The sequence below is a fragment of the Hippopotamus amphibius genome, chromosome 2 (assembly GCF_030028045.1).
Source record: "Hippopotamus amphibius kiboko isolate mHipAmp2 chromosome 2, mHipAmp2.hap2, whole genome shotgun sequence".
Taxonomy (NCBI): domain Eukaryota; kingdom Metazoa; phylum Chordata; class Mammalia; order Artiodactyla; family Hippopotamidae; genus Hippopotamus; species Hippopotamus amphibius.
In genome coordinates, this window is record NC_080187.1 from 180,833,409 (window position 1) to 180,846,301 (window position 12,893).

Here is a 12,893-nt window from a genome sequence, read left to right on the forward strand (position 1 = left end):
GTATGTGATCAATAACAGCAAGGATCTATAGGTACCACCTGTGAGTGTCCACAGTCATTTAATACAAATTACATGCTGATTCTGACATGTCTCTCCAAATATATTGATCTGTTATACTTCCAAGGGGCATACTCACTTTTCAGATATTTGATCTCAATCTGGCAATAACATACTATTATAGTCTAGGCACAGTAACCAAAGAAAACATTCAATAATTGAAGCATGATGTGCCCTTTTGCAAGCGCCTGGGTCCTGCATTTGGAAAAGTAACATAGCACACCACAGAAGAATAAAAAGAAGCAGCTAACTAACTCTGTAATTGTTAAATTCACCACTTTTTAATTCAGCCGGTCACACTGGGCGTTATCTTATCCACGGGTCAGTAGCGGCACATACTAAAATGGGGAGACAGAAAATGAATGAATAAAGCAAAACATGAACATGTTCATGTTCAGTAGTGTCGAGGGCTGTGGAGAAAGAGAACAGGGAAATGTAAGAGAGAGCAACACAGTCGGGAGAGGGAGCACTTTAAATTACGTGCCCAAAGAAGGTGACATACGGCAAAGACCTGGATGCCAAGGGGCTGGGCATTCCATGTAAAGGGACAGCACGGGTGAAGCCCTGAGACAGGGAGAACTGTTTTGTTTGAAAATGACAAGTGGGCCTGTGGCCAGATATAGTGAGCAGGGAAGGAGAGCGAGCTGCGTGGACAGAGACAAGACTGCGTGGTGAGGTGTTCAGATTTCACTGAGTGCAGCTGGAAGCCATTGGAAGATATTAAGCAAAGAAGTGACATGATCTGATTTACATTTTGAAAAGATTACTCTGGCTGCTATGAGGCAAAAAGATTTTAGGGGGAAAGAAGCAGCATTATTCACAATATTTAAAAGGGTGAAGCAACCCAAGCGTCCATTAGCGGATGAATGGATAAGCAGAATGTGGTATATACATACAACGGAATCTTTTTTTTTGGCTGCGTTGGGTCTTAGATGAGGCACGCGGGATCTTTCATTGTGGCGTGTGGGCTCTTCATTGCGGCGCGAGTGTCTCTCTAGTTGTGGTGTGGGGTTTTCTCTAATTGTGGTGCACGGGCTCTGTAGTTGTGGCACATGGGTTCCAGAGCGTGTGGGCTCTGTAGTTAAGGAGAGAAGAAAACAAAGTTTTTATGAAGCTCCTGAAGAATGCTCCAGGCTCCGCATCGGAGAGTGGTCGTGTATAAATGATGATGGTCTTCGAGGTCTCGTGTACCTCTTTTGTATTTAGCAGTACTGCCTTGTAATGAGAGCTAACTTTTATTATGTAGACGTTAGCTTTCCAATTCATATGGAAAATGTCCCAAGATGGAGAACATATGATAATTATTTGTATCACCCAGTATAATTACTGAGATGCCCTGCACATAAAAGACACTCAATAAATGTGTCCATTAATAGACTGACATCTTAGGGAGAGCAGTAAGATCATTCAGTAAAGGAAAATGGCAGGATAAAATGTGTTATTGACTCTTAGGTGCAATTATTGACCATCCTTTTCAGAAGTAGCATCCTCCTTTTTTGCCTAAATTGCCTAGAAGAAAAGAAAATACTCTAAATTATTCAAATGAAATAGCAGATTTGAAGGGTCAGTGCAGTTCTTTACTGTGAACTGCATATGTTTGGCACAATAGGAGCTTGAAAGGTTACTCAGTAAAGTTTTGATTTAATTTAAAAAATCTCTGGTTATCAGAGAGTAGTGGGCAGGCAGACCTCTATGGATCAATGCACTCTGCTGCTTCACAGCAAGTCAAGTTCAAAACAGGTCAGCAACAGCACTCATCCCTCACACTCGTTCACTCAACAAACATTCACCATGGGCCAGGTACACATCAGTGAGGCTTACCCTCTATTCTCAAGTAAGTCCTAGTTATGGTCACACCCTAGTTCCCTTGTGTACCATGAGAAGAAGCAGAGACATTTTCAGGATCCTAGTGCCTTTGGATGGTACACAGGGCAAAAGGAAGATTTCCTCCCAACTAGAATGTATTAAGTTGGAATCTTTTAAATATTATATGATATAAAATCAATTTCTAGGTAAATAATGTGTTACTAGATGACTAGAAGATTCTTCCAGTCTAAAGATCAGGGCGGTGACTGGATGTCAAAAGCAGCTGCTTTACCAATGGCATTGAAATATCTAGAGAAGGAAGCAGCCTTTCAGAAGGAGGGTGGTCAGAACGGAGGTTGGAGAACAGGGAGTCAGAGGTAGAAGAGCTGGCAGTGGGTGGCCAGCACTGCCACAGGCTAGAAGGCCAGGCTCCCAAGCCATCAGCCCATCGGGTCTCTGTTTGTGGAGGTGGGTGCCTCAGGTTAGCAAGTCCTTTCAAATTTGAATCACACAGCCAATCTCCCCTGTTCTGATTCCATACGCATGAGTGTCTTTCTCATCACAATTTGGATTTTCATTTAGGCTTCTCTTTGTTTGTGAGAAAACCCAACTTGTCTGGTCTTCTCATGATTATATTTTATATTTTAATTAAGTAAATGGGCCATTCTGGTTTATATAGGCTCACGTGAGCTGGGTTCATAACAAGTGTCTTCACAAGGAACAGATCCATCTCAGGGTGCTAAATACATCAAATCTCAGAGCCTGCAAATCTGAGGGCTCTACTTTCAGTTCATCAAGGGAAGTGCCAAACTGGGAAGCTCTTTGGCAAGCAGCCAGCCAGCCTCCCCATGGGACACCCTAACTATGGCATCGTTGCAATTTCAAGCCCCACAGAACCCCCAGGAAATGATGGTATGAATCTTACCATGCCCGTTAGTAATATTTCTTCACCTTGAAACCTTTATTCCTCAACAGGTTATTAGAGCTGTTGTGTTTTTGTTTTGTTTTGTCAGGCATGAATGAAGGAAAGTGGTCATAATTTTTGATTCACCTGGAATTTAATTTCCTACGAATCAAGGAAGCATTTCATGCCTGACACACAGATCCTTAGGCCCAGGGTCCCGATTGCTACATGTCCCGCTTTAAACTAATGAGAATCATCACTTTCACTCTAAGAACCTGGGAACAAATAGCAAAACTTAGTGACATTCCCTCACACACATGGTTAAAAACGCAAGTAGGATATCTCTCTACTTCCGCTGAGAGGTCAGGTAAACATGATACAGCAGAAACAAACCAGCCTATACCTTTGGATTTGTGAGTGAGTTCTTCTAATGAGAACTGTCAGATACTCGTTACTGTAAAATAAATGCCTTTTGGCTGCTTTTTTTGCTCCTGATTAAAAAGAAAGCAAAACTGTAACACAATTCTTAAACAAATTTTAAATGATATCATCTTTGCTAATGCTTTTTTCACAATTCAGTTCATCACTGCAGGCAAATCAGTTTCTCATTCATAAAAATCTCTGATTGTCAAAACAATGTACATGATCGTTTATCATAATGTAATATATCTTAGAAAGCAATCATAACATAAAGACTTTCTCTTATGTAAAGGACAGCGTATTTTGATATATTTTAAAGGCAATCCCTAATTGGCTATTCACTAATTTGTTGCTATGAGCAACAAAATATTTTGTTTTGGAACCTTTCAGGGTTTTAGTGGCCGTGTAGTGTGTGATGGAATATCTGAGCTTTTAATTCCTTTTTTATTTTAGTCTTGGTACTTGTAATACTTTAGATAGGAAAATTTAACTTTTTTATTTAAATATATTTCTGTTTGGAATTTTTTTAAATTTATAACATACACAAATCACACAAAAGTATGTAGATTATTACTTGGTATATTAGTTAGAATGCCTAGTTGAAAACAAGAGAAACCAACACTGGTTGACTTAACCAAAAGAGAATTTTTGACAGTGTATGGTTTCCAAGGACTGCTGTAACAAAATACCACAAACTCGGTGGCTTAAAACAACAGAAATGTATTATCTCACAGTTCTGAAAGCTAGCAGTCCAAACTCAAGGTGTTGATAGGGCCGTGCTCTCTCGAAGGCTCTAGGGAAGAATCCTTTCTTGTCTCTTTCAATTTCTGGGGGTTCCCAGCAATCCTTGGCATTCTTTGGATTGTGGATGGAACACTCAATTCCTGCCTCCTTTGTCACACGACCTTCTCACTGAGTGTGTGTGTTGCTCTTCTCTTCTTGTAGCAATGCCAGTAATTGGATTAGGGTCCACCCTAATTCCGTATGCCCTTGTCTTAACTGGCTTATACCTGCAAAAGACCCAGTTTCCAAATAAAGTCATGTTCACAAGTACCAAGGGCTAGGGACAGAGCTAAAAATAGTAACTCCAGAGGGCCCAGGTATGGGAGCATGCAGGTTGGCACATGCTGCAGAGATGGATGGTGTCTGTGTGAGTCTTTCACTCAGGCATCGTGTTGTTTACCCAACTCCTCCTAGAGTTGCAGGACCAGGCATCTGACTGGCTGGCCAAGTTTGAGTAACACATGCCCAACACTTGACAGCACTGGAGCAGGGAGAGGGAGGCTCTGTCCCCTTCAGCTTCTATAGTGCGAGGAGACACCAGGGTTAGATGTCTCTAACAGGGAAGAGGTCATTCCCCAAAGGGAGCCAGATGGAGTCTGGGCTGCCAAAAATGACAGAGCTCTACGTTCCCACTTTCATGGCTGCTGGCAAGTCAGGTGTGACCAAAAAAATGAATTCTGCAAATTCACCACAGCTTGTCTGCATAACATCAGGATACACAAGAAATCAGATACGCAATCCAAAACACTTCTCTAAAATCTTTGGGCCCAAATGTATTTCAGAATTAAGAATTTTTCAGATTTTAGAAAGATAATATATTGTATTTACCACATATTATGTAACATCACAGCAGGGCATGCAACAGCATCCCGTAATCAACTGCATAAATATTTCTGCAGTGAGTTGTTTGAATATTCACACTAAATGATAGAAAAAAACAAAAATAGCCTCATGTCAGTTTAGGTCAGATTTAGGCGCTAAATAAGTTTAGGTCAGATCAGGTTTAGCTATCAAATATTATTTTTAAAAATTGGAGGTTTTCATTACATTTTGGATTTCGGAGCTACTGATAAGGAATCGTGGACTATACTTTTCTCTGGTATTTACAAAGGCATGAAATCTAAGTAAATCTAAATCAGGCCAAGCATAAAACATCCTGAGTATATCTACTATAATCTATAGCCTACATACAGACTTTCAATGTATAAATTCTCCATCTATAATCTCTTATAATCTGTAACTATGTATCATCGCAGCATACAACCAACATATAAAGTCTTCAGTTGTTGTCATGTGGCCTTGGGCTCATGACGTTACCAAAGGAGAAAAACTAAATCATCAACTAAATCAATTGAATTACTATGTATAATGTTAAAATTCAGTGACCTACAGTTATTTACTTATTGGTCTGTGAGTTATTCTCATTGTCATTTTTTCTCAAACTGTAAAGAAAACACTCTTTAAATGATCTTCATCTGCATTATGTAAGAATCCAATTTTGTTCCATAAATATGATTGTTACATGGAGGAAGGGAGAGAAATTATTTATGCTCAGTATCAAAATGGTTTGATTTTTCTTGGTTCTGCTTTGGTTTTCAATAGTCGATATATTGTTCTGCTCAGAGTATAACACGACCCAAACCACAAAGGGGAGAATCGGGATTCCTGTTTGAGAAATGAATTTTAACAGAACTATTTTAAAATGTGGGAATTGCTGGGAGAAATAAAGAAGGCTGAAATAAATGACATATCAGATTCATGGATCAGAAGACCTGCTATTGTTGAGATGTCAAGTCTCAGGAAATTGAGATATAGATTCAATGCAACATTAAGCAAAATCTCAGCATTTTTTAAGGAAATCAATGTGTTGATTTTGAAATTTATATGGAAATTCAAAGAACTTAGAATAGTCAAGATAGTATTGAAAAAGAAAAACAAAATTGGGGGACTATTCTATCTGATTTCAAGACTTAGTATAGAGCTCCAGAAATCAAGACTAGTGTGCCAAAGAGACACATACATCAATGAAACAGGCTTGAGAGCCCAGAAATAGACCTACACATATATGTCAATTGATTTTTTCCAAAGATGGTGGGGTAATTCAATGAAGAAAACATAGGTATTTTTTTAAATGGTGCTGGAACAAGTATGTCCTCATAAGAGGGACATAATTCCAGACCCCAACCTCACACCATATGCAAAAAGTTAACTCAAAATGGATCAGAGACCTAAGCATAAAAGATAAGTTTATAAAATTATTTTTTAAATTAGAAGAAAAAAGTGTCTGACTTCAGCAAAGATTTCTTATAACACAAAAAGTATAAGTCATGAGATAAGTGGTAAGTTGGACATCATCAAAATTAAAAACCTCTGTTCTTTGAAGAAAACCACTAAGAAAATGAAATGGCAAGCCACAGACTGGGGTAAAATATTTGAAAAACATTTACCTGAGAGAAGCTTGTATCCAGGTTATATGAAAAACTATTACAATTCAATAAGAAGAAGACAAGCTATCTAATTTTAAAAACTAAGCAAAAGATCTGAACAGGCACTTCCCAAAAAAAGATATACAAATAGCAAATAAGCACAAGAAAAGATATTCAACATCATTAATCATTAGGAAAAGGCAAATTAAAATTATAAAATATACACACACTTTAGAACAGCCAAAATTTTAAAGAAACATTATCAAGGTTTGGTGAGAACCACTTTAGCACAGCTTAGCAATTTCTTAAAATGTTAAACATGCACTTCCAAATGACCCAGCAGTTCTACTCCTGAGTATTTATCCAAGAGAAATGAAAACATATGTCAACACAAAGACTGTAGATGAATATTTATAGGAAATTTATTTGTAATAGTCGAAAGCTGGGGACAACCCAAATGTCCATCAACAGGTGAATACATTGCTGTGTTTCTATACATTGGAATATCATTTAGCAATAAAAAATGTACTATTGATACATGCAGCATCATGAATGAATCTTGAACAGGTAATGCTTAGAGAAGGAAGCCAGATGCAAGAGTATAAATCCATTTATATGAAACTGTAGAAAAGATTAATCTTTGGGAAGAGGAGTAGATCAATAGTTCCCTGGGGCTGATGGGAGCAGGGAGATCGACTGGGAAGCGGCACAAGGAAACCTTCAGGATGATGAAAATGTGCTATATTTTTATTGTACTGATAATTACATGGAGTGTCCATTGGTCAGAATTCATTGAACTTTATACTTTAAATGGATTCATTTTTTTTTTGTATGCAAATGATACCTCCCTAGAGTTGACTTTTTTAACTACATTAACTCTGGTCACTGATGCTTTATATGCTCCAGTACAAGGCAAGAAGGGGACTCTTAATAATGTTCTGGTAACTCTATCTCCTGTGTCAATGTGCTTCTGATCAATAGTGACATTCACATTTGAAGTATTTACTTGAAATCTTTGCTAGAAATATCATTAGAAACTTTATGGACATTAACATGAATTGAAGTGAGTTATGTGTCATTATCAAAATGAAAAGAAGTATGTAGAAATAATGCTCACATTTAAAATGAATTTAGAAGGCATATTAGTTTCCTAAGGCTATATGACTTAATAGAAATTGTCTCATGGTTCTGGAGACTAGAAGTCTGAAATCAAGGTGCTGGCAGGACCATGCTCCTTCTGAAACCTGTAGGGGAACCCTTCCTTGCCTCTTCCTAGCTTCTGGTGGTTTGCTGGTAATCTGGTGCTTCTTGACTTGCAGCCGCCTAACTCTAATCTCTGCCTTTGTCATTACTGGTGCTCTCCCCATGTGTCTCTCTGTCTTCATATGGCCATTTTCTTATAAGGACACCAGTTGTATTGGATTAGGGCCAAGCCTACTCCCTTATGACCTCATTGTGACTTAAATATCTACATTTGCGATGACCATATTTCCAAATAAGGTCACATTCTGAGGTACTAAGGGTTAAGACTTCAACATATCTTTTTTGGGGGAACATAATTCTGTCCATTATACAGGTTAAAATGTTGAATTCACCCCGTATTTCCAACAGGTAAAAGAATCCAATCCTGTCTCTTGCTGACCAGAGATAGGAGATTCATTAACTCATTCCTTGATTTATTCAGTCATTCATCCATCCATCCATTGAGTAAACATTCATAGAATACCTGCAATGTGCCAAGGCTTATTAGGGATACAAAGAAGACTAAAAGGACCTTACTGTTGATGAACTCAGATCTCATAAAGGGAAGAGACAAGTTAACAAATACTTAAAATATTTTGTGGAATGTGCTGCTGTAGAGATTTATTAAAAGGTGGCAGGGAGAAGAGAGTGATTACTTATGACTGGGTGTTTCTAGAAAATAGTGGTATTTGAGCATGGGTTCTACAAGAAGCAACCTTTCTTAGAAGGATGGAGGCAAGGATTAAGGTACAGAGATTGATATTTTCCAGGCAAAGGAATAGTACATCCAAAGATATGAAAGTGTGTGTGTGTGTGTGTGTGTGTGTATATATATATGTATGTATGTATATATATAGTGCATTCAGGACATTATTAGCAGCTCAGGGTTATTGAATGATTGGTTGCACAGGGTTATTAGGGAGGACAGAGGAAGAGCCTAGAAGGAAATCTGGGGCCAATGAACAGCCTTATGAATCATGGCAGAAATTTAGATGTCAGCCTGTGGGCTATACAAAGCCAATTAAAAGTTTTTAAGGAAAAAAGTAATAATAATACTTGCATTTGTAAACATGGAATTAATAATCATATTACTAGGTGTGGAATTTATTAAAATAAGAGTCTAAAAAGGGAGACCAATCAGGTGGCTTACCTGGGATTAAGGCAAAGGCAGTGGAACAAAAAAACAAGGAATGGTTTCCAGAGATATTTAAAAGAGAAAATGAATAGAAACAGCGGCTGAGGAAAAGAGAAAACTAAATAATTACAGCATTAAATGTAGAATAAGATAGAGGGAAGAAAATGACATTTAAAAATTTAGCTTATTTATTTATTCTCCTCTTTTTTGTGTAAAGGGATTTGGGAGTGCCTTGCAGGGATGGAAACTTTACAACAGGTTAAAAATAAAATGAAATAAAATAAAATAGGAAATGGAGGTGAACAAAAGTAAGCTGAAGTCAAGATTAAAATTAGCACTCAAAATGCATGTTATATGATTTATATAATTACTCAACATGAGACAGATTTGGCTTGGTTTCAGTTTCTTAATGGCCAGAACAAAGAGAGAAGCAGTCTCAGTGCAAAATCTACAGTGTCCAATAGGTGAATATAGGAAAATTGTGAGAAGAACCCAGTTTTTCCTGGCACTGAGGACAGAAAAGCCCTGTAGAAAATGGTCAGTGTTTAGTACGCATCAAACTGGAAGAACCACTGGGGCAATTGGACAAATGAAAATATGCATCTAGCATTCAAGAGAGAGGTTGGGCTGGGCAATCCAGGCTTGAGAATTATTGCCTTTAGTTGAATATGTCCCTCAACATTTCTCATTGTTCCCTAAATACAGCACCACAAGAATTTTATTTGTAGTAGAAAGCACATGTTCTTCTGTTAAATGTGAGAATATTGAAGGTTACTGCTTAAAGACTACATTTAAAAAATTGTCCCTAAGTTCTTGTTTTCAAAAGGAATCTCAGATGATTCTACAACCTCAGTTTGCATGGTAGAATTCTGTGTGAGGATTTGAGTGGTGTCCCGCTTGGCACAAGTAGAGAAAGCCCGTGCAGCAATGAAGACCAAACACCGCCAATAATAAATAAATGAATAAATTTATTAAAAAAGAAAAGGTTATTCTAGTCACTTATGTGGAACCATAACTGAGGATTTTGTCAGTGTTTCCTTTCATGTTGTACATGTGTGTCAAGTTAGACAGTCCTGAGCTAATGATTCCAGAATAAAAAGAGGCAATATTCAGCCATGACCAAAACTTATTTTTTAAGATAACTAATGTTCACCGTATGCCCACTTATGCTTTTTTGAAAAGTAAGATAAACTTTCAGATTTTCTCTGTTGCTGACTCAAAAAAAGAACGTGTATGTAAGTGATTTAAAATCTTGACCAGCTCCATTCCCCTGTTTTAACTTACAACTTCAGCCTCACACACAAAATCAAAGTATGGACTCGAAGAATCCATATGTGTTTTAAGAGACATTTAAGGGAATTCATTACTGCTGTTTAACTTTTTAAGCACATTGTGATGGCATCTGCCTAGAATTCCCCAGAAACCACTGGATTCAAATCTTTATCAACCTCATATATAATGTCTCTGAAACCATCTGGCTCTTAACAGTTCAGAGGATATAGTCAAGCAGAATCTTTCTAGTAGCTCTATACCTTTGAATTATCTCAAGTGTTTTTCTCTCTACCAAACAGAACATGTCAAAATTTTCACATTATTCTGTGGCCATCCTTGACTCTATGGTAATAATGCATTGATATATATCTGCCCTTATTTATAGTCTGGGTTTGCGTTTACAATTAAAACATAAAAATCATATCCAATTAACTGTATGTCTTTATGCCATAACCACCCATTTTTAATGTTTCCATCATGAAAAGAATAAAAATTCAGCTTCTCTACCACCAAGTAATGAATTTCAAAGTCAACAAAATGATACAGGAAATACTGGGGCTTGTTAACATCTGCACTTACCATCTCCTTTCTTTGTAAAGCGAAAATATGATATTAATAAACACATCAGGCACAGTATGGAAAAATGAACATCAAAGTATAGCAGTGTGAATGCTATATTTGACTTTTGGGTTTAGTAGATTTTTATCTTGAATCATAGCTTAAAAGATTAACCAGCTATTCATTGCATAAGTTGAGCACGCACCTCACAGGAGAAAACAAATTGGCATTTGGAGTTCCTGGATAAAGTGCTATTCCAAGTGACTCCTTCAGTGATTAAAACCTAGAGTTAGTTTTGTGAATGGCATCAGTGAAAATCTTTTTCATGTAAAGAAAGCAGTAGGAATAAACTTTAAGTCAAAGGCAAGTTCTTCTGGTCCCTCATCCACAATGTTTATCCCAGTGGGATATGACGCAGTCTGTGCAATTGCTATGTTGCATGATAATTATAAAGAGCAATAACATGTGGTATGAATAGAACATGTAACAAAGAACAGCAGTAGATGGTAAAATAAACCACTGGTTATGTCAGAACTAATAACTTATTTACTCATGCAGAGTCAATGAGTTAAGAGGTCAGATGAGCCCCGTTGTTTAAGCCTTACTAATGGTACACGTGGCTTTTCTGGTTCGTCATTTTCAACAGTTCTTTCAGAGCCATTTTAAGGATTATGTGAAATTGACTGGATTTCATTAATGGCTCAGATAAGATGTGCTCAGATCTTCGAAAGTGAGGTCCAAGATATTTAATGTAAGCCTTTGCCTTTTTGCAGCTTCTGGGAAGAGGTGGCAAGTTCTAAGACCTCTTGTCATAAATACAGCATTCACTCTCATAGAAAACAGTATCTGTCTTTTTTAGGAATGAAAGTAATTGTACCGTGTGACACCCGAAGCATCTTTAAAATGTTATGTATCATGATGTACTTAAAAAAACAGTGCACTTCTCATTGATCTTCCCATTTTACTTTGATTTAAAATGCAGATCTTTTCTTCCTATTGAAATCTTTGCATTTTTATTTATAAATGTATAGGGGAAAAATCCATTTCAGACATATGCAGTCTCATAAATTATGTTTGATAGTTGAAACAGTATGCACTTATGTCATGGATTGAACATCCTCCTTTATTAGAATGCTATTTATTGCCACCAGCTGCACTGCTTAGCTAAGAAAGTTCTTGACACCAGCGATTGCTTTTCAGCACCACTGCTTCCGGCTGCTAACAGGGGATTCTATTTCCAAATGAAGCCACCCCTCTCAAGCTCTTCCTTCTGCTACACAGATACCTCCTGTCATTGTGATGCTGGAGAATCGATGGGGGATGGGCCTGCACCCACTCATGCTCTGTGATCTCCCAGGCTGTAAATCTCCCATGGCTTTGAGATTTCTCGCCTAATAGCACTGGCCTGAGAGCTGTCAGATGCATTTGGGGAATCTACCCAACAGTAATGGATTTTTCAAAATTAAGATGTGAATTCAGCTTGTGATGGAAGGGTGTTTCAGAGTCATTGGCGTGTGTTCCAGAAGAGAAGCATGGCGCATATCACAGTAGACACCGGTCTCTATTTTATTACATTTTACAGGAGGGAAAACTAGACCAAGGTAATTACTCTTCTTCTGTTAAAGACTATTATTACACTTGCATGAACAGTTAACCCTGCTGTTATTTTCTCTGCTGCCTGTGCCGATGGCATCCAGATCACCCAAGCAGGAAAGGTATAGAAATGGGGGTTTCAGCTCATTTCCAACATCACCGTAAGTCCACTTTGAAAGGTAATTTGCCAGACCACAACTGTGTGTGCCAACACACCAGCACATTCCATTATTTGCTGACGGGATCTGTGTCCATGTCTTCTGCACGCCAGTTTGAGCTCTGGCTCCTTTTTTAATGCCTCCACACATAATTGGGCTCCCAGAGCCCACAGAGCTCACAGCGACAGACAGTGACAGGGGGAGACCTCCCTCTGTTAACATGGAAACTGAATTTCCTCGCTCTCCTCTAGAAGGGAAATTCCCTCTAGGTCAAGGTTAAGGCTTTCTGCAGTGCGGGGAGGGCGAGCTCACGCAGAAGATACCTTAACCTGTGATCTTAGAGGGTTCTCTTGAAGTGGTGTCAGGCCCTCAAGCCTTCATAAGCAGCAAATTTCTCCCCTTGACTAAACAAGAGGACAAGCAGAAAATTGATCTCTAGACATTACCTCTGAGATACAGGCTGAAAATTAGAACTTCGGGACACTCTTTGCCCCTACCCAGAGCTCAAGCAAAGACAGGCTCTGAGTGTTCTTCATTTC